The sequence below is a fragment of the Sus scrofa genome, chromosome 4, assembly GCF_054392235.1.
Source record: "Sus scrofa isolate SSC_HxYL_T2T_F1_AM1 chromosome 4, Sscrofa_HxYL_maternal_Yorkshire_Landrace_v2.0, whole genome shotgun sequence".
In the NCBI taxonomy this organism is placed as follows: Eukaryota; Metazoa; Chordata; class Mammalia; order Artiodactyla; family Suidae; genus Sus; species Sus scrofa.
The window spans coordinates 17,880,123-17,900,902 of NC_139386.1; the positions used below are offsets into that span (position 1 = coordinate 17,880,123).

At 37.9% G+C, this 20,780-nt stretch overlaps 1 long non-coding RNA gene across 12 annotated transcripts in view; it reads right to left on the reverse strand.

Moving 5' to 3' along the window:
• The window catches only part of LOC102159324 (uncharacterized), a 538,926-nt gene that overhangs the window by 83,167 nt on the left and 434,979 nt on the right, over nucleotides 1–20,780 (reverse strand). For 11 of the 12 annotated variants that reach the window (XR_014843430.1, XR_014843424.1, XR_014843431.1 and 8 more), the window contains 3 exons: nucleotides 19,354–19,434; nucleotides 14,058–14,145; nucleotides 12,038–12,190 (listed from right to left, as the gene is read on the reverse strand). This is a non-coding gene — a long non-coding RNA (uncharacterized LOC102159324). Of the gene's footprint in view, nucleotides 1–12,037; nucleotides 12,191–14,057; nucleotides 14,146–19,353; nucleotides 19,435–20,780 lie in introns of those variants that run through there. The other variant, XR_002343760.2, reaches the window with a different exon arrangement.

The window sequence follows — 20,780 nt, forward strand, 5'->3', positions numbered from 1 at the left end:
AGCAGCCAGAAACCACTAAAATCAAGAGTCCATCCCTGGCACTTATGGAACAGCTATCATTACACTAGAGATGGAGAGCCAAGAAAGCCACTGACGTCTAAGACTACAGCACTTACAAGACGCGAAAGTGGGTTAACATGGACTGAGATTTTATCATTTAAATAAAAATGTACAGTTCCTCAGGATTTGTCCTTTCCCAGACAGACGCAACAGATAAAGAGGAAGATGTGATTAAAGGGACAGAGACTTCTGAACATGAGATTGACTGGTACAGGTAAAGGTCTGAAGGACATGACACCCACTTTCATCTCTCTGTCTGAGGATACAGAATAGATCAATATTTATAAGGAAACAGAAGAAGAGATGGACACATGGCTTATACAGTGCATTTTTTCCTTCCTACTCTGAATGTTTGACTCCTGGAAAAAAAAAAAAAGACCAAAAAAAGATGATGGTAGGTGTATTAGTCTGTTTGACTCACCGTAAGACAGAAAACCACAGAATGTGGATTGAACAAGAGAAATATTTTCTCACAGTTCTGGAGGCTGGAAGTCCAAGATCAAGGTGCCACCAAGGTTGGTTTTTGGTGAGACCTTTCTTCCTTGTTTGCCTTCTTCTTGTGTCCTCACCTGGCTTTTCCTCTGTGCGCAAAGAGAGAGCTCTGTGGTATCTCTTCCGCTCCTTCTAAGGATACCAGTCCTACGGGATTAGGGCCCCGCTCTTATGACCTCATTGAAACTTAATTACTTCTTTAAATGTCCCATCTCCAAATATAATCACATTGGTGGTTGGGCTTCAACATATGAATTTTGAGGGGACACAATTCAGTCCATAACAGAAGGAGAGGTCACAGGAAACAACAACCACCACCACAACAAAAACCTAAAATGTTATCAGATAAAGGGTAAGATAGCAAATGAAGTTAGGGCTTAAGTTACCACAAAGAAATGCATCTTATAAGGCCCTAATGAATTATATTGCCTCAAATTAATTCTGAATTTCTCAATGACCAAGGCAAAGATGTAAACAAGATCAGTTATAAAACTCACAACATCAATAAACTCTTATTTACTTCTCAGGGGAAAAAAATGTTTTTCTTAGAATCAAGGCCTGAAAGATATTTCCCGCATTTTGATAACACCTTTAGAGTTCAGACAAAAGCCAGTTGAATAACATTGTATTATTGCATCTTTCACTGCTAACTGTCAGAAAAAAGACAAGTCAAACATTTAGAAAAATGTTTCTATGAAAGGGCCACACAATGTGGGCCAAATGCACAGTTTTTGGTGACATTTTCGATAAGCTAAGTCCAACAGTTATTATTTTTATATCTAAAGTAAGAAATAATAGGCAGTATAAAATTAATTTCCATTTCTGACCTTTTCTTTGCAGAAAAGTATACTATTATATATATTTTCAGTGAAAAGGAAAAATTCTCAATAATATGGATACAAAGAGGTTTTTTTCTTTTTCTATCTGTTCTACATCCAGATGTTCAATGTTACTTTTATTATACAAATTTGGGAGGGCAGTTTAAGGACTTCAAAACAATTTACTTCTTACTTACACTGTACCTGAAATTCTTGGGGTTGTATAAAATGGTGAAGAAATAAATACATGGAGAAAATAATTTATCACCGAAGGGCTTTAGCATGAGATGGCCATACGGTCCAGCGCTCAGTTTGTAAATTAGAAGTTCCTTAAGACTTTAAGTTCCTTAAAACTTAAGGACTGGCTTCTAAAAAGGAAATGACCATTTCTGTGTTAGTTTAATAAACCTCAAATTTAAATGTTATAATAGTTGTCACGTGTATTTGGAACTTCAGTACCCAATAGATTCTTATTCTAGATGGGGCTATTATGCACAACGTAGGCTTCTGGATATAACCCAGGGTCCCAAGGAACCTCTCTCCAATTAAATAAACATTACACACCACCTCATTTGCAAAAGTTGTCACTTTGTTTTTTTTAACCTATGCATCACCAATAAGGGGAAAAATTAAGAGTTGAGGTCACTGGTTCCAAGAAGCAAGATTAAAATATGTATTTTTATCAGTATGTCTATGCTTTCCTCACCTTTAAAAAAAAATCAACATCTATTTATTCAGTTAGTAACTATCACTTTAAAGTGCAGGGAGGGAGAACTCTGACCATACACAGACAATGACAAATATACAGAGTGTGTTAAAAGCAGAGTTTATGTCTCCCCAGGCAACAAAACACCCTGATCAGAAAATACAGAAACCAGATGATGTCAAGGCTCTCTTTGGTCCAATCCCAAATTCCTTTTCTCTTTTTGGCTCTCCCTAAGTGAAATAGCATTTAGGAGTTAACCTGTGCAACCAGTCACCTCTAGAACACACATCTAGTCTTCTTGTACAGCTGAAACTTTCGGGGAAATGGTGATGTTACAGACACTTCTGAGCTGTGTGACCTTTTGGATTATGTTAATATTTGTTGTAATTTAATCACCAAGTGTTTCCATCTTATTTCCTGAATGAGAATGAAACTCCTTCAGAATGGTTCTTTATGTCGTAGTTTTTTAAACTTGTTATGAAGGGTAGGAATACTGTCTGCACACAGAGAAACAGCATGGCAGGGAGGAACAGCCATGGGTTTGGGGATTGATTCTAGTTCTCACTCTGCTAGTCCAATCACTAGCTATGTGATTCCTGGCTATTTACTGAACCCCCCTGAGATATAATTATTATTCTAAGAACATGCTGGGCTGTGTGGGAGAGTGGAGTTAGCTGACTGGCTACTAGTAAGCAAAGGTCGAGGGCAAACAGCTGATCCCATTTACATGGGTTTGAGGTTTTAGTGCTCTTGGCTTTGTTGGCAGAAACCTTTCTTTAGAGACATTCAGCTTTCAATACCTTTAAGAAAATGCATTGAGAAGATCAAGAGGAGGATCACTTTTAAGCTGAGTGCAAAACCCAAAGCTCACTTAGATATCCCTGGCTTATTCCACTACTGGATAGACTTATGTTCTTGGGCAAAGACAGCTGTTTTTCCTGGCTCTCCTCCTCAAATATGCAGACAAATCCTCGATGGCAGCACAGCTAGAGAACAGTTTATAGCCAATTCTGTTAAAGGGAAGTCGGTGATACAAGTCCTGTTTACTGGTGCCAAATTGCATAGTTGGTCCAATATTAGAAAAAAAACAAAGTTCAGCATCTAAGGGTTGCTATTGATCACCGTGAGTGATTTTTCTCTTTTTTGAATCAAAGTTGTTTGCTGTCATGCTTAAGGTAGGGCTTGTCCAGAGTAATTGGGGAAAAAATAATGAATAGAGGTCTTGTTTGTTTGTTTGCTTAAGGCCTACTTTTACATAGCTGGCATTACAGTGACCAACACACAGAAAGAGAGATTCAACTCAACGTACTCAAGGGGCTGCTAGAAAAGAGGCAGAGACATTAAAAATGAAAAAACAGAACCATGGAGTCAAGAGTAAAATGGTACATTTTATATTTGAACTTGTATAACTAACTGATTATTAATGGCCATTCAGTGAAAAACCTTGGTTTGGCTTGGGGGGGGGCAGTCTTGCTCTTCCAGTCTTGATCTCGAAAATTCTCCCTTCCCCCACTATCGTCTCAGCTGATGTTGCCCGTTGTAACTGTGAGGGTTCTGCAGGACTATGTTAGATCTTTTTATGGTAGCTTAAGATTGGATTTGTTTCTTTCTGTGACTATTATGTTGTCATAGCAAAAGTCTTGTGTAATTTGAGAACCATAATTTCCATTTCACAAAGAAAATAATGATTCTTCGAGCTGACTTAAAGAGCTCAACAACTGAAATGAATAGCGAGAAACCTATCCTTGTGTACCCCTCAAATACACTTGATTGTACACATCCAAGGAAGTATGAATGGGTGGTCATTAATCAGCGTCCTATGTTATAACACCTTCCCACATCCCCAGCATTCGTCATTGAAGCATTTGTTCCTTATTTCATATCACTACTTCCTTTAACAACATGGAGATTGTTTCATTAAGAAATTCAGAAATGGAGTTCCTGTTGTGGCGCAGTGGTTAACAAATCCGACTAGGAACCATGAGGTTGCGGGTTCGATCCCTGCCCTTGCTCAGTGGGTTGACGATCTGGCATTGCTGTGAGCTGTGGTGTAGGTTCCAGATGCAGCTCGGATCCCGTGTTGCTGTGGCTCTGGAGTAGACTGGCAGCTACAGCTCTGATTAGACCCCTAGCCTGGGAACCTCCATATGCCGCGGGAGCGGCCCAAGAAATGGCAAAAAGACCAAAAAAAAAAAAAACAAAATTCAGAAATTTCACCAAGATTCATGGAGAAACACATTCCTTTATGTCCTGGTATTGAAATTCCTTACTGAATCTGAGTCTTTGGAATTTCTGTAGCTTAAGCAATTGTTGTAAAAGAAACTTAGACTACTACTGATATGCAATCCATTTTGCTTTCTGGACCAATGCAGAATTAATGCTTTTTGGTGACAAATTACCTTATTTGGAATTTCTAAATATTTATAGATATCATGGTTCAAATCAAATTTTTTGCATCTTCTTTGTTTAGGGTATACATACTTCAAAAAGATGGATCTATTTTTTGAACAATTTATTTTTTTTCCATAACTATGGGTTGCAATGTGGTTCTACTGTTTTGCCTGGAATCTCTCAGGCAGTTAAAATCAGACAGCAGCTGGATTGATGGGCTGGGAGATTTAAGATAGCTTCATTCAAACCTCTGGTATTTGAAGATGTCTGGCAGCTGGGGTACCACTTTTCTTATCTAGACTTTATCCAAAGGACCTCACAGATCAGCTATTGCCCTTCTGGTTGTTCTTCTCTGCATTTCCTTGCCTTCTCCATTATTCTGCAGCTCCTTATTCCTCAGGGTGCTTGGAATATTTTTTTTAACTTCTCTATTCCAATTCTCATGCAAAGGATGTGGCCATCTCCCACCTATACTCTTCTCTCACACTATGCTGGATCTATGTTGTTTTCTTAGCTCCTGTTGGTTTCCCCCCTCCCCCGCCCCACTTATTTTGACAGCTTCTATCACCTTGGAAGCAACTTGAATTTCTGGTCTGTGATTATTCATACTTTGGAGTGAAACAGCAAAACAGAAAAACATGGCAAATTTTACATGACAAAGTGCTTAATTTGCACAGTCCTGATTTTCATACTATAATACTTTGCAAAGGACTCATTTATGTCTATGTCCTTTGAAGAATTTTCTTTTATTTTCTAATTTTGTTTCTTTTTTAAAACAAAAACTGCATTTCTCTATTTTACTTTTAAACATGTACTTCTTGATGTCAACTAAAAGCATCCTCCAGTTTCTGTCTTCATTCTCTATATTTCCTCTCTCAAGAGGGAAATGAAATCCAATTGTCCACTCCAAGAAAAGCAACACTGGATCCAAGTGAACACAGCTTCTTTAAAGCTCTTGCCAATGAACCACACTCTCGGCTGCTGTCATTTAAGCACTTTGACATCCACCCGGGGCTATTGTCACAGGTGCCTATTCTCTACTCCATCCAACTTCCGGGGGTCTACAAAAGATGTCCAAGGCTGAATGTAATCAATGGACTGAAAAACAAATGAGAAGCACCCAACAGAAACAAACTGAGAGTGTATTATATCTGTCATCATGAAAGCCACATTTCTTTTCTTTTTTTTTTTTTTTTTTTTTAAGGGCTGCACCTGTGGCATATGGAAGTTCCCAGGCTAGGAGTGGAATGGGAGCTGCAGCTCCTGGCCTATGCCACAGCCACAGCATCTCCAGATCTGAATATCTGTGACCTATGCCACAGTTTGCAGTAATGCTGGATCCTTAACCCAATGAGCGAGACCCACATCCTCACAGACACCGTGGCAGGTTCTTAACCTGCTGAGCCACCACGGAAACTCTCAAAGCCACATTTCGAATTATTTTATTTAGGAGAGTGAGAGCTGCAACTCTTTCTTAAAAAGGTTATGTCCCTGAATAGCAGATATCACAGAAACCTCAAATCATCAAATAATAATTAGAATTGTTAACCACTACATCAAAGTCCTCTTGTTCTAACTAATATTGCTCCTTATCACAAGTGAAGATGGTATGAATTAGATTCGCCTCTTTGAATTAACGTGGTGAGTTGTGGCTTATATGATTCCCTTACCTTGAACATCTTTGCTACTGTTTACTTTTAAAATTTTCATTGCATGACCTCTGTCCATTATCTATTGAGTAAAATTCATTTCTCAATTCTCGATGCAAGATTTTGGTGTTAATTTAAGATGAAAATGGTGTGGGGACTTAAATATAATGCCTCTTCCCTCCAAGGTCAGACTAGATTGAGGGTCAGTAAGAGAGAGAAATTAAGAAACTTGACTTCATTCTGCTCTATTGCTTGGAAATAGCAAAAGGGCTTCATCTGTCCTGGGAAATTTCCAAATACTGTTATTTATGTTTATTATTTTCAAGTGATTTTCCCCAAGAAGAACTCTGGGCTCTTATAATAATTTTCATATTTTCTAAGCAAAAATAAATAGTTAGATAGATAAATAGATAAATAATTAGAATGTGTTGAGAAAAGAAAATGAAGAGTAGATATTAAGAGCATAGGAGTAAAAATAATTGGACAAAAAATAAGCAAGACAAGAAAGTTTGAAACTCAGTTGGGTAGTGATTGGGTTGGACACTGTCCTGTGTTGAGAGTTGAGGCTGTAAGAACAGATGGCCTCTCAGAAGTCACTAAACCTCTGAAATGAGAACAAACCCCCCTGGTCTCCTAGGGGTTAACTGAACCCCTTCCACACCAGATCACAATGCCTCCCTAGAAGTTGCATGATACTTTCATCCTAAGCACTGGCATACTCCCATAGCCCAGCACTGCCTCTATGTCCTTGGCTTCAGTGGGTGGTCAGTATTGTTTTACAGAAAGAGAAACAGAAGTTCCAAGGGGTTAAGTGACTTGTAAAATGTCCAACAGTCCTTCTGAGGGCTGATCTCCAAATTTGGGCAAATAACCTTATCCCAATAGTCTTGAGAAAAAGTGATTCTCATTTATTTTGAAGAGAAAAAAAATACTTTTGAGGGTAAATAGATGTAAATGAGCTGCATTCTACATTTACAAGGGATTACGCAACAGAGCAATGATGACTTTGCAAATAATTTCTCTAATTTAAAACGTGTGGGGATCTCACATTTAAAAAGGCCATTATTAATACATTTTTTTCTTCAAGTTTTTGTAAATTCTTAAAGAATGATACAGATAACATGGGGAAATTTACCTATAACAATCATCATTTCCATGACCTCTGCTCTGGCCTACAGAGTGTAGAATTAAGAAGACATGCTACTTATCCTACAAGAAAATTGGAAGATCTTAGCTTTGAGCTGTAATATTTCCAGATGGTTGAAATTGAAAGCAGATTTCCTCTCCTTGCCTATTCAGCCAAAGTTTTATGCAGCAGTAAATAAACTCTTATTTGCTTGTGCCACATTTTATTGCAGAATACAGAAGGATTGAGGCAACTGATTTCTTGGGGAATGACTCTCTTCCCATTGTACTTTGAAGGTTGGGTACCACTTCTGTCTTAAAACAGGAATATATAGTTCACAATGATAACCTCAAGAGCAATACAGAGTTATGTTTGTTCTTTGGTTGCATGGGCTTTTACTGTTAAGAATTTAAAGACATTAAAACTTGCAGAGAATGCTCGCCATTTCTACAGAATGAGGCAGAAAAGCACAATGATGGCTCTTCTCTTTAAACCTGAAATATTAAACTTGTTTTCATGGAAGTAAAAACTCAGCACATTGATTTTCATTGTGCATACAACAATGGACATTTTTAGAAAATATAATATCCTTAGAAATCTAAATTGTACTTTAAACTGTGGATTTTCTCATTAAAGTGAGTGTGACCACAAAGGACACAACTGACAAATGGGTTGGGAGAATTAGTGACTTAGTTTACAAATATAATTTCAATTTATTTTCTGACCCATAAGTTCTATCCCATTTTTGGTAGAAACTGTATTTCAGCCATGATCTTTTCTGGATAATATTTCTGGGCCTTATTATATTGAATGAAGAGAATATGTCTGGATAACTTAGGAGGAATTAATAGAATCAGTGTGTCATACATCCACAGTGTGGGAGAATTCTGGTTCTAGGAAATAAAATTTACCTTCTGGCTCTGGTTCAACAAAATATAATTGTTGTGTGCTATATCATGTGTTCAACCCCTCCCAAACTATTTTCAAGATTTAAAAAAATACAGTATCATTTGTTACAGAATCATCTCAATGCTTCGTTTTTCCTCTCTGCTTGCTAAAAGTGAATAATAGCTTTCCTATCTTCGAATGTGTGGATGATGGTATTATCAGGATGGTATTATCAGATCTGCAGAACTGAGATGCCTAATCTGGAGTGAAGCAAGAACTCAGTATGTGCCTGAGTATGGTGGTTGGAGAGAATATTGATTATACTCACCAGGATGTAGCTATAAATATCCTTCTCTGGCAGGCAAGTGGGAAGAACTACAGACTTGGGAGAGAGGATAGAACATGTGAACTTCTCTGGCTCATTTCTTTAAATATGTGCTAAATGTCAGTGCTGTTCTAGATACTGCCCTTGGCACTTGCTACGGGCTAAATGTTTCTGTTCCTTCTAAAACGTGTATGTTGAAGTCCTAACCCCAAATGTGATGGTATTGAGAGGTGAGGCCTTTAAGAGATGATTAGGTCATAAAGGTCAAGACCTCATGAAGGGGATTAGGGTGCTTTAAAAGGAGCCCCAGAAAGACGACTTTCCTCTTCTACCATGTGAGAACACAACAAAAGGATGCCATCCATGAATGAGGAAGTGTGTCCCCCATCAGATACCAGATCTTCTGGTGTCTTGATCTTGGACTTCCCAGCCTCCAAAACTGGGAGAAATAACTTCTTGTTGTTTACAATCCACCTAATCTAAGTTATTTTCTTACAGCAGCCTGAACAGACTAAGACAGCATCTTTATTCAGTAATGAAGAAGACAGAGTACTTGATCAAGGAATGAATACACAGTGGTGTGGTTTGCTTTTAGATCATCTTAACTAGTGTCTGGGTAGGATTCCTAGAGAAAGTGATTCTTAAAAGTATGAACCAGGAGATAAAGGATAGAAAAGGGTTCAAATGGAGAAGGCAACTTGAACAAAGGTACAGAGTCATGAAAGAATGTATGCATGACAGACTAGAGGCAATTTTAATTATTCCAGCAGAGAATCAAGAGGTAAAGAGTATAAGAAGTAACTGAAGAGGAAAGACGGTCAGAGTTATAAATAATCTCTTGTTCTATATATGTGTTAAACCCCATTTTCTTGTGAGATAATAAACACTGTTATGGCAGCGAATGGGTCTTAACTATTTTGATAGCCTCAGTATTTAGCAAATGCCTTACTAGTGAACAATTATTTTTTGATGTATGAGTGAATTACCTGGATGAAAGTACTGGGAATAAGTTTAGAACAATAGACAGATTTTTTGAAATATTCAACGGGTAAAATTACCAGGACTTGCCAACCAAAGTTCAAAATGACACTGGGTGCCTGTATTAATTACACCTTATCCAGTTCCAGAAGATGCAGCATAGTGTCAAGAATGTAAACTCTGAATTGATTTTAGCACAAAGCCCAGCACCCTGTCTTCCTAGCTATGTGTCCCTGGGCAAGTGATTTAATCCATCTGTGCTTTGGTTTTGCTCAAATGCAAAATGGGAATAAATATAGCACATGCCTCAGCATGTGGTTCTGAGACTTATAGGAATTCATTCTTATAAAGCACTTAGAACAAAGCCTGGCGAGAAGCATATGTTCAATGAAAAGCTCAGATTAAATTCTCATTAAATCATTAGCCAGTAGTGATTGTTTTATTGCAGGGAGGTGACTTGGCTTTTACATCTTAGCTATACCTCTTCTCTGGTCTTCACTCTTTCTCTGAAAGATTTCAGTCTTTGACAAATAGCAACAAGTTGGAAGCCCAGTGTTAAGTGATGTGCTAAAATTCACACAAATTGCCAGCCCCAGAACTGGGCTCAGAGCAGCCTGCTTTGATCTCACACAGTGTTTTCTCCTGAATCTCTTCAAGAGAAAATTTACTGCTGGCTGTGGATGGTGGTAAAGAGTTTAAAAGTTAACTTTTAACAACTTATAAGAACATATATTTTTGGAGCCCGCATCACATCCAAGACCCATTCAGGCAGTGTGGGTCTCATAGTCTCATCTGATGCCAACATCAAAAGCTTCAGGGAAAGTTCTTCAAATCTGTGATTTGTATTTTGTCCATTAATGATGTATCTTCCATAAATTTAGCTGAAGTTTTTTTGTGCCTAAAATGAATTTTCTTTAACCATGAGTTCCTCCTTTACTTGAGATTCCAGTACAAGTAGATTTTCACCTGCTTATATCTTCTGTAACTAGGAGAGTTTTGTGTTTACCACATACTAATTTTTACATTTCTTCTCTTATGGAATATTAGCCAAAACAGAAATAAAATACTGGGGAAATAAAAACGAAAGTCAAGAGAAGGGGAGGGTAAGGATTTTGCCATTCAGTTTTGGGAGAAGTAAAGGAAATTAAATAAAAATAACCCTGAGCCTTAGAAATGCTTTGAGGACCTCTCTGAGGTGATGAGCAGGAGGAAGGGGACAGAGCCTGGTAGAGGTGGGGTACTGGGTTCTGTGACCTTCTGAAATGTGCTTCCCAGCACAGAGCTGGAATTGATCAAAGGCATTTACCAACTCAGTTCTGGCTACTGAATTAAATTGAGGTCATTCGAAACTCTTTCCATCAAAAGGTACTTTGAATTTCTAGGAGGAGTACAGGAAGGACTAAAATAGTATGCCAAAGATGAGAGTCAAAACTTCATAAAATGTCTGAAATAAATTTAATATATGGACAGGAAATCAAACCCTAAAAAATAAATATGTCCCTTGGGAAAGTCCTCTATTGTGGGAATAAGCCAAAGAAATCAGTACAATAGTTGGGAAGTAATTTTATGTCTATTCCATTTGATTATAAAAATGTGGCCATAATGTATGCCTTTTGTTTATTTGTTTTTTATATTATTTTGTTTTTTATTTTATGTTTCCAGTAATTTGTTATTTATTTTATTTTGTAAAAAATATCAGTCAAGGATGGATTAGTAAAAGAAAAAAAAAATGACCCTTTTCCATAGTTTGAGAAGCACTGTCCTAGAATAAATCTTTTGTTATACAACATACAGAAAATTTTTAACCATCACATTAAAACAGTGGGGGAAGGAAATAAAAAGTTTCTACCAAGCAAGAGAAGATAGTGATTAATTTTGCAATTTCCAGTATTCTTATTTTAAGATGTGCATAATGTTCTTGACAATCTTACCAGGTATTATGTCGAATTCATCCTTTTTATTTTGATATATATGCAACATATTTTTATAAAGGTACTGATAGCTGCATTTATATTTCTATCTCCTAGTATTAAATTTACCTTAAACGTCACATTATTTTTAAAAAAATTTTTTCAAAAAACCTTTTTGGAAATATAGCTTCTCAGTTAAGAGGAATATACAGCATTTTACATTTTCAATCTGTATACCTTCTCAGGGTTAGAGGTCCCATATCTTAATCACCTGTAATGTAGCACATTAATCTTTTTATTTTTCCTGAATGCACTTGCTTCAAAAATATAGTTATATTCACATTAAAGAAAATATTCCATTCATCTTTTCCAATGTTCTAAATTCCTGTGGATATTAAAAACCTTAATAAGACTTGTTAAATTCTTAAAAAGAAAGATAAGTACGTGAAAAATGCTCAGCCCCACTCTTATAAATGAGTCTAAAATACCAGGATTTTCCAATATTGACAATATTGAAATTAAGCTTGAGAAAAGAAAATCCTTGCTCCAACATACTCATGGTGATGTGCCCAACCACAGCACTCACACATGCACACACATGTACACACATGCATGTGCACATGTGCACGTGTATACACATGCATGTACACACACACACACACACACACACACACACACACACACACACACATACCTTTTTAGGCCATGCTCTGGGAGTGAGGGCCACTGGGGTTCCTTGTCCCAAAGGCCAATGCCTGCTTCCAAGCCTGTGTGGCCATCTTCTCTGTATCTGTAGTTGCTGACTGTGTCACTAGTGTGAGCAAGTGACACAGAGGCTAAGGGGCATCTGTGGGAGAAGTCACAAACAGAGATTTATTTATTTTATTATAGTTGATTTACAGTGTTCTGTCAATTTCTGCTGTATAGCAAAGTGACTCAGTTACACACATAGTGAACAGAGATTTAAAGTGCAGCCTCGGGCTTCCACACACTCAGAAGACCCTAGGGGGAAAAGATTCAATTATGGGGAGGAGAAAGGGACCCTGACCTTACAATATTAAGTATAGAAATGTGTATAGGGTGGGAAAAAAAAATGGGTGAAAAGAAGCCTTTTCAAAATTCTTGGTGAACTAAACACTGATACAACCTCTCTTAAAAGGCTCTTGGCAATCCCTACTAGCAAATCTCTAGTAAATATTACAAAGTAATGTCTCCACTTGGGGATTTTATCCCACAGATATTCCCCAAATAATGTGCAAGAAAACTGTCTTTCCTCACTGATTCATTTGTTCAAAAAATTACTGAATATTACCTATATTCCCGACAATATTTTAAGTGCCAGGGATACAGAAGCAAACAAGAAAAATAAAATCCCTTTTCTTAAGGAGATTATAATTTAGTGGGGAGAGCAGAGCCTAACATAGGTAAGTTACATGACAAATGTAATTAGATAATTTTATAGTGATATAAAAAGGATAAAGGGGAAACTATTTAAATAGGGACATTATATGTATATATATATATATATATATATACACACACATACATATATACTCATTAAAATTATGCTTTAGTAGCAAGAAACAGGAAACAGGTAAATATCTATTGATGTGGGACTGGCCGAAAAAACTAGGTAAATGATGTTTATCATATAGCTGTTAAATATGAGGTAGAGTTTTTTTGCATATGCCGATAAGGTAGTATCTCCAACAATGAAAGAAAATCCACAAAATATTGTACATTGTGCATAACATGCTTCATTTATTTAAAATAAATGTGTGTGTACTTATGATTGTACAGCTGCATGAAAAATTTCTAGACAGCCAGAGCAAGAATAGTTCAGAGCGCTGTCTTTGGCCAAATGGAGCTGGAAGTTCACTGTTCATTAAAAACCTTTTGTCCTGCTTTAGCTTTTTACTATATGAATTTATTACTTTTTAAACAAATGTCTGTTTTAAAGTCCCAGGTTGGGTTGGAGAGGAAGTGCCGTGGTGTAGACTGAGGTGGTGGAATTCCAGCTGGAGCATGCGCTGTGGTTGCAGAAAATAAAATGCTCCCTCTGGGTGAGGAAAGTGTAAGCAAGGGAGAGAAACCCAGGCAGTTGATGTTGATGAGACTTCAGTGAATACATTTCCAGAGACACACTTAAAGTGAAGAGAGGCAGCAGAGCTATTTTTAAAATATGGGTATTTATCACAGGATCCAACTTAGAATAAATGAGAATCGTCCCAGGTCTCAGGTTGGGAAGCAGAGCCCCGGCAGGGAGAGGTGTGGAATGGTGGTGAGAATGCTTGGCAGGTTCAAGGGCTGTTTGCACTGTCTTCTCAACAGGCTGAATATAAGAGCCTGGAACATAAGACATAACAGAAGTCTTGGTTTCAAGGTGCTGGGCTAGGCTGTCTGCAGCAGCAGCAGGAGGAAGGTCTTAGGAGGTAAGAGCCAAGAGTCTTGCTACAAGCAGCATCCAAAGACAAGTCTGCAGAGGAAGCCAAGTCAGTCCCTCCTTCTGAAGAGACAGGAGAAGGCAGTTAAGCAGAGGAAATGAGAGAAGTCAGGACAGAGCCCCAAGTTCAGAATGGAGGCTAGAAGGCAGATTCTGAGAGGATCCCTGAGGCTCTGGGAACCTGGGCCTTTGCTCCCAGCTTTCTGCGAGTACAGACAAAAGCACATTTTAGGAGGTTGTGATTAAGCACCAGCACAGGAGCCCATGGTACCTTTCACTTCCTGCAACACAGCATTGTGCCACTTTCTCAGCTTGGTTCAGAACAGCCCTGGGCTGCCACTTCAGATGATTCAGGACACCTGCACAAAATATGACATGAGTTAAAGACTAAGAACTCTGAGGTCAGACTACTAGGAGTCAACCCTCACTTCCTAGTTTGAGACTTTGAGCAAGCGACTTAACCCTGCTAAACCTGTTTCTTCATCTGTAAAATGGGATAATCATACTATTTTACCTCAGTGAGTTTTATTATGAGCATGAAAGGAACTAACGTACACAAAATGCCTGGCATGTTGAAAGTGCTTAATAAATGCGATGACCAATGATGATGATGATGGTGACATAGCAGCGTGACACAGGCCACGCAATGTGTGTATGATGTTACTGTGTTTGACATCAACTTCAAGGTGAAGTCTATTGATCTCTATCCCTCAGAGATCTGGCGGGAGTGAAACATTCTAAAAAGGGGTGGCAAGAAGAGGAAGCCAGCTACAGTTCTTGCAATCTAGCCATCTAGCCATCTAGCCAGTGGAAACGAGCCATAGAATTATTATTCTTAGCTCTTCCCACCCCATCCCACCCTCCACGCTCTTGTATCCCCAGGCTGGGCAACACCTGCTATATAATAATTCTCATGAATGTGGAGATTTATCTGTAGTTTCATGTGCTGTGGATCCTTATCATCCACAGTTACATCGAGCAGAAAACTAGCTTTGGGTTTTATCATGATTGATCTTACTAATTAGGTTTTCTACTTCCCTTGTTTCCTGTTTCCCATTTCTTCAGAAGCAACAGTGGGAATTTTATACCAGGAAGTTGCAGCTGTGTTCATATGCCATGAAGCTTCAGTTACAGGAGGGATTTCCATAGCCCCCTGAGCTCGGTAATCGAACTTCCATGGACATGAATCCTCCCTAGGGACTGGAGGTGACTTAAACGACTCTGCCTGTCTGAGTGCTCAGTGAGTGCACTCTTGCCTGATGTGGTATGAAGTTACTCAGGTAGAGTATTTTCTCCTGGTGCTTGGTAGTTGGGATGTATTTTTTAGACCGTTTCAGTTACTTGTATATTAATTTTCTATTAATGCTGTAACAAATTACCACACACGTAGAGGCTTAAAACAATGCAAATTTATTACCTCAGTTTCTGAAGGTCAAATTCTGGGCATAGTATGGGTCAGCTGGTTTTTTCCTTGGAATCTCACAAAACTGATACAAGGTATTAGCAGGTATCTTCCTTTTTGGAAGATCTGTAGGTAAATCCACTTTCAAACCCATTTAGGTTGTTGGAAAGACTGTGATTATAGGACTGAGGTCCCCACTTCCTTGCTGATTGTTGGCGAAGGGTAATTTCCATTTTTAGAAGCTACTTATATTCTTTGACTCATAGCCCCTTATCACTGTATTCAAAGCCAGCAGTGGTGAATCAAGTCAAGTTTTGAGTCTCTCTGACCTCCTCTTCTGCCACATCTCTCTGCCTGTTCTTCAGTTTCACAGCTCTCAATTTTTTTTTTCTTAATTTTGCCAGCTCTCAGAATATTCAAGGTTCAACAAACTAGCCAGAGACTGAAAAAGGGACAGAACTAGATTTCAACTCCAACCAAAGGCTGGTGGCTGTCCTACATGCTGTGTACAGAAGGATGCCTAGTCTATAACCAAGTTCAGTGAGACCTAACCTGGACAGGATACTTAGTGGTGCCATCTATGTGTGGTGTGATCCAGGGGTGATGATGAAGCCGGAAGTCTCAGTGTGTGAGTCATCCATCCGCAGTACAGTACATAATGTGCAATCTATAATATCCACAATATTATATATCCATAATATTCTTAATATTATATTATATTCTTAATATATCCATAATATTCTTTCAGTGTTTGACACCAATATTTGTTCTCTGAATTCTCTTCTGTATTGGAGGGTTTTTTTTTTTTTTTGAAAATTAAGTCACAATAAGGAGATTGCTCCAGTGATGCTGATATAATATAGCTGTTTTCTCCTATCTTACTGTTAGACCAGTTGGACACAGTCTTACTTTGTTATTGTTTATGCTACCGTTCTAGGATACTAACACAACCAACCGACTTATGGTATATTTCGACATCGTGATGGGAACTTTGGTAATTCCAGATCCCATTATCAGAGCCACACCTACATTTTATGCTCTTATCTCCATTTCTCCCATGACTCTTCTCCCAGTTCCCATGCTTTGAGTGTTCTGGATCTTAAAATATGTTGCTCAGTCATCTATAATGCCCAGATTTCCATGTGTTATAATTCCTTCAAGAGTCCATCTCAAATGTCACCTTTTCTGGAAAACTGATGCAAATAATAATAAATATATCTCAGGTAAAAGACACTAATACTTATAATGAGATGTAGAACTTAATTCTTCTAAATCTTTAGGGTGAACATTATTTTTTTTTGTTGTTTTGGTTTTGTTTTTGCTTTTGTCTTTTTGACATTTCTTGGGCTACTCCCGCAGCATATGGAGGTTCCCAGGCTAGGGGTCGAATCAGAGCTACAGCTGCCAGCCTACACCACAGCCACAGCAACTCGGGATCCGAGCCTCATCTGCAACCTACACTGCAGCTCACGGCAACGCCGGATATTTAACCCACTGAGCAAGGCCAGGGATCAAACCTGCAACCTCATGGTTCCTAGTTGGATTCATGAACCACTAAGCCACGACGGGAACTCCAAGGGTGAATATTATTATATCCATTTTAAAGATGGAAAAACGGACTCAAAGTGATTGATTCATTTCCTAAAGTTTAGTTATTAAGAGCAAAGCCAGGTTGAAAACTTGTGTTATTTCAAGCACGAACCCCTTGTCCTTCATTGTGTTGTGATGCTAAAATGCTCTGTCCTATGACTAATGTTTAAACTCAGACATTCCTTCATGAACCATCTCAAGATCGCTTCCTGCACAAATCCTTCTTAATTCCCCTATGTGTATCACCTCTAGATTTGAAATGTGTTCTTCTCTTGCATGTTCTACTCCTGAAATCCTTGTCATTTCTCTTCTTGTATTATTTTCTCTCATCTTCTGCATTCCCTGGTGGGCTGTTGGAGACCACCCTGATGACTGGGGCTGGGTCCCATTGGCTATCTTATTTAAAGGACCCCAATTCTGTCCAATAAATGTCTGATAAATAACTGAAGAACTGATCAACACTTCTTCAAATGGATTTTTAAAGAGGCTGAGTAAGAATGATTCCACTTATATTAGGGGAGTATAAGGAAAGATGACTTAAGTCAAGCTTTAGTTACCTTTAATCCCCCTAATTGAGTGCTTAGCTTTGAAGTTAAATTCCAAAATGATTAAGAGTGCATTACTGACCTCACACACCATTCAGGCTGTACGTCAATGCTCACCCACTGGGAGTATCAGCCTTCCAAAGGTTAACGCTGATGTTTGAGGGAGGAGCACCAGCAAGTTGGTGGGGCCCGAAGAGTTAGGCCTTGGGGACCTGAATAAAACAACCCATCCCTTTCTTCACACAGTGATGTTCCTACTTGCTAATCAGTCAACAACTGGCCTCTGTGATAGAATTTCTTCTCTGGATTTACAGAGCCCATAAAGGCAGAGCCATCAGTGGACTTTTCCTTTACTAAACACCATCTTCTTCCATGAAAATGTTTAGCTTTGAGGAAAAAGAATTACTGCAGCCTTAAAAATGGGGAGATGGAGCTATGCTGCAATTTCTTTTTTTTTTTTTTAAATTTGATGCAAGACTGAGAAAACAACATACCTCATACGATTTCAAAACACTGTTGATACTACATTTGATACGTAATATATATTGAATGGTTTCTACAATTCCTTCTATATATGTATAGTAAAGTATGAGATATTCCTAAATTCTCCCTAAATAATTGAAGACTCAGATAAAAGTGACTCAGACACTGAAGTAATTGTGATCTTGCACAGCAATATGATCAACATGATCAGTTAATTGAGGAATTCAATGAAATCAGTGAAAGACCCAGGTTCCTCACATCGCTTTGCTCTGCCCTTCTCAGCGTGGTAGACTTTATCCTCAGGTTTGCCCACCTAAGATCACAAAGTAAATATTTGCAACTCCCAGTTTCACCTCATCATACAATCAAATCAGAAAAGAAGAGGAAAGAAGAAGAATGTTCTTAGTGGAGCAATCTATCTAGTTAATTCCAACAACAAATAAGACTCTAGCGTGCTAACAGTTACACAATCTCAGAGCAGGTGGTGTCCTCTAGCTTTTTAGAGGGACAAGTGGACTGCAGTCACCCACGATTAAGCAGTAACAGGTCTATGATTACCTCAGATGTCCACAGCTGCATGCATGCTACCCTGAGTGGTTCAGCATATGCCTGCCTACTCCATGGCAGCAGGCACAGGGAATCTGCTGAGCCTCTTTTGTGTTTTCAAAGCATATCAGCTTAATATGACTGCTAGGGTTGGTCAAGTGGTGTTATCCCCATTTTTTTTTTTTTTCTGATGTGGCTAACCACAAAAATTATGTAATTTACTTCTACCATCCAGTCCATCCCCACTTTAACTTAGTCATTCTTACCTTTCTTTTCAGTAATTATAAAGTCATCTTATTTAAGGGGAAAGTGCCAGCTAAATACTGTGCTGTGAAGACATCAGATTCCATACACATTTATTAAACATCTATTACGTTCCAAGGCTGTTACGTCTCCATACATATGTTGTTACGTTTTACCTCACAAAGAATCTGTGAGGAGGAAGATACTGATACTACCAATACCTCAATATTGATATTGATTTCACAGAAGAATATAATTCATAGGGTGATTACATTAATTCTTCAACACCCAGCTGGCAAATGGTAGAAATGAAATACAAATATGGGTTGTTTGGCTACAAATTCAATTCACTTTTCAGGATGCTCCTCTACAGGCTTAGAAAATCAATTCAATTACATGAAAATGGATCCAACTGATAAAACTATTTTAAAAGATGTGATGAGTGAACGGAAATAATACTAAGTGGTTAGGCAAATACGTTTAGAGCTGGAATGCACTTACTAGTGGTACTTGGAATAATTTTGGGTGGAATCTAACAGGGTATTCTGTGGTCTTGCATTGGATTTCTGCTTCTGGAAAGAGAGGAGATGCACTTTTCCTATTCATCTCACTAAGTGGACTACAAACCTTGAACCCTGGACATTACATAACAAAAACCATAAGGAGATCATGAAGCACTGAGAGAAGATAACAACCTGACTAGGGATTTGACACCCAAGGAAGAATGTGATAATGAGTTCTCTGGTTTTTTTTCTTACCTCCTGAATCCCACACTTGGAGCCAAAGAAGCTGGTACTATTGACTGAATGCTCTAAACAGAGAGGAAATAAAGTAGAGACCTAGGAAAGAAGAAAGAACACAGTAAGCAAAAATATGTGTCAATACAATAGACTGCTTTCCCTCTTGAGTTTTCTAAATTGCATTTTCTAAATTATGCCAGTTGAAGCAAACATTATAACAGAGTCTAATATGGTTCTAAATGTATGTAGAGGAAAGAGTAAAGAAAATTATTCTACAAAGGCGAGAGAATAAAGAGAAGTAAAGGGAGGTAGGTTATCTGTACTTTACAGGAGCTGATAAAATGATGAAACAAATAGATGGTGATTAAAATTACATAACAATCACTAAAAAGTTACACTATTTTGAGTGTAAAATATACACTCAAGAGCACTACAGATAGATCAAAATGAAATTTTAGAAAATATTCAAGTAACCTACAGGAAGATAGGAAAAATGAAACAGAGACCCCCCCCCCCCAAAAAAAAGAACAAACTGAAAACAAAATAATATTGAATTAGATAGTGAGAAAACAATTCCCTTTTCAATTCCTTTGAAACTTCTGGTCAAGTCAGGCAGAAATCCCAGTCTGGTGACGAAAGTCTTTAACCTTTCTGTGACACTGCTACCCTCTCCTTTTTAACCTCAAGAGAGCAGTTGCAGACTCAGAACTTTGCCTTGATGAAACGATTGACCCAGAACTCACTGTTTTAATTGCATTTATTTTTAAGATTACTTTCTTTTGTGGCAAATGATATAGGTTTGTACACACAGGTGTATAAAATGTTTCTTTTTCAATAATTAGAGCAAGTTGATGGACCAATCTATGGGGGGATACTAAATATATCATGGATCATATATTCAAAAAGAGCAAGAATTGGGAGATAGTGACACAAGTTTGTGAATTTACATGAAGTGGTGAAGCCATTTTCTATCACATACACGTTAATAAAGCATCTCTATACCAAATACTTAATATTTGTTTATTTGCTTTTTAGCCCATTATCATGTGAACTTCCTAAACTGAGGAAATATGTCCTTTTGTTTCTCTTAACACGTAGCATTATACTTGTCCCATAACGTCTGAGAATGACTGATGGCACAGCTCTAAAGGGAAGTACAGAAAAATAACAAACTCAGCCTCTTCGTTACACTTTGCCTAGGATAGGCCAAGAAAATAAAAGTTGTGGATAATTTATATACTTGAATTTTCTCCAAGTATGGCTTTATTTATGCATTGGGCTGGCAAGTGTAAAACTAAGGGAGATAGAAACAGGGGCTATGATACCACTTTAACAACATCAATAGGAACTAAATTAGGAGTGTTCCTGATATTTCAAATCCATGTTTTAGTAAACAATGTTTAGAGTTCAGAGAGATTTTTAGCATAAGCATGTGTCCATTTATA